Below are 2,606 nucleotides of genomic sequence, written 5' to 3' on the forward strand. Positions count from 1 at the left end.
GTTAATTCATAAACAGGAACACAGAGTTGATTTATGATTTAAATTAATTATGTGGTCATGATTTGCTAATATTTGTATGAAAAGTTCATGTATGTTAATGACAGTCAACAGTAATTTTTTTTAAACTACTAAAATGAATAGGAATTGTTGTTCCCTGGTTGCCAGTGGAAAAGGCAACATTGTTAGCCATTACTGTATTGTTAGTCATTACTGCATTTTTATTTCCTCCTATCAGTGGACTCAGTTCTGTACAGACTTCTGCTATGTAGCCCTTAGAATTAACAAATACACTAACAACATTTTAATAAAACAAAATTAATTTTTTGAGATCGCAGAACACTAGAAGAAAGTCAATGAAGCACCCAATATCCAAAAAAATAAAAAAAAACCCATTATGGAAGTTTACTATTAAGTAAGTTTAACTACAATAATGTTGAGAAGCATTTGAAGACAGACTAATTTAAGTGTCTCCTGACAATCTCTGCATCTGCACCTGCACCCAGGCTATGTTCAACTGGATCCAGAGGCTAGATCTGTACATAAAAAATACCAAAACCACGCACTTCATTCTGGTCAGTTTTAAACTTCCAGGTCAAGATGGAGTCTCTTGCAAAGCAAAATGTAACCATCGGCGAGGGTCAGTCTGAAAAACATGATTGAGAAATTCCAGATCTGCTGCACTAGAATCTCTATTTTCTCCAGCCATCTGCTATGCATCCTGGTTTATTCCAGTATTAAGAAGTTGCGTGGAAGAAATCAACAGAGACAGCTCTATCAAATTAGTTCTACACCTGTTAGTGACTCCCCTATGCTTAGGTTATCCAATTTGATGGAACCGAGAGGTCAAGGAGTAAAAGACTAATCAGAGATAGAACAATTTTCTCCAAGGAAACAGTGACTTTGCAGAATACCTGAGGGTCATGGAGAATAATCAGCTGAACATGAGTTCTCAGTACAATGCTGCCCAAAAAGGATACTGTTGGCACTGGATTTATAACCCACATACCTTGTTATGGGCAGACCCAAACCCTCAGACCAACCACAACCTCACCATTTGAAAATAGGCAAATTTCATTGATACACAGTGATAGCAGATAAAAATAATGCAAGCAGTTCTATATCTACCAGTTCCAGGGTTCACATAGTCAAGGTACATCTGGCCAGTATGCGAGCTGCACTCTGAGGTTGAATGTCAGATGTCAGCACCCTGGAGGTTGGAGGCCAAGGCCTACCCTCTCCCAGTAAGGTGGGCGAGATGACCTGGTGGTGTGTCCTCTATCATGGCCTCGGGTTCCCCTCTCGGGGACCTTTTGCTGCTCTGAAATCCCTCCTTTTGTATCTTTTCTCCTCTGTGATGACTCTTCATCTTTAGGCATCATTGATTGGTCTCTCTGTGGTTGTCATACTGTTCACATTCTGCCCTGTCCGCATATTCATTTGTTTCACAAATGCATCACATGCCCACATCCTAATTTGGTTCCTTCTGGTTTCTCCTAATTTGGTCCATCTACCAAAACCAGAAATCCCAAGGGCCCTGCAGTTTGGTCACTGTGACCTGGCCAATATGGCTGAATCCCTTTCTCGTGTTATTGAACAGTGTGATACAGGTCTTCAATTTCCCAGCCTAGTGTCTGCTTGCTGCTTGTCTGTTAGATATAGTAAGCCTCAAAGAAACTGTCACAAACAGGCTTTTAGAAATCAATTACCCCTTGCTGTTCCCATGGACCAGTGTTCTAATGCATATCTACTTTACCTACAAGCCAATTCCCAAAAGCAAGCCTGTAAATGCCATTTTCTAGCCATCAGATACTGGAATTCTTACAGTAGAATAAGAGTGATATTGTAGCCATGATCCAGAAATTATGCAAGAGGCAAGGATTTCTTAGGGTGATATATTTTATCGGACCAACTATATAGTTGGGATAAAGTTGCACCAGCTTTTAAATGCATTCAAATATATTGCATTCAAAATGTTGCCTAACTTCATCCCAACACATAGTCAGTCTAATAAAAGATATCCTAAGAGTTCCTTGCCTCAATGTAATGTTTAGAAGTATAAACAAGGGAATATAAAATGGGAGGTCAGCGATTATATTTTTTTATACTTCGTAATGATCATTCTACTACTGTCTTATCAGGTATGATGTCCACACTTCAGGAGAGATGTTGAAAATTTGGAGAGGTGTTCAGAGAAAAACTACAAAAATGATTAAGGGACTGAAAAATATGTATCATAGATTCATAGATGTTAGGGTTGGAAGGGACCTCATTAGATCATCGAGTCCGACCCCCTGCATAGGCAGGAAAGTGTGCTGGGTTCAGACGACCACAGCCAGATGCCTATCTAACCTCCTCTTGAAGACCCCCAGGGTAGGGGTCTGCACCACCTCCCTTGGGAACCCGTTCCAGACCTTGGCCACTCTAACTGTGAAGAAGTTCTTCCTAATGTCCAATCTAAATCTGCTCTCTGCTAGCTTGTGGCCATTATTTCTTGTAACCCCCAGGGGCGCTTTGGTGAATAAAACCTCACCAATTCCCTTCTGTGCCCCTGTGATGAACTTATAGGCAGCCACAAGGTCGCCTCTCAACCTTCTCTTGCGGAGGCT

Source organism: Alligator sinensis, unplaced genomic scaffold, assembly GCF_000455745.1.
Source record: "Alligator sinensis unplaced genomic scaffold, ASM45574v1 scaffold466_1, whole genome shotgun sequence".
In the NCBI taxonomy this organism is placed as follows: Eukaryota; Metazoa; Chordata; order Crocodylia; family Alligatoridae; genus Alligator; species Alligator sinensis.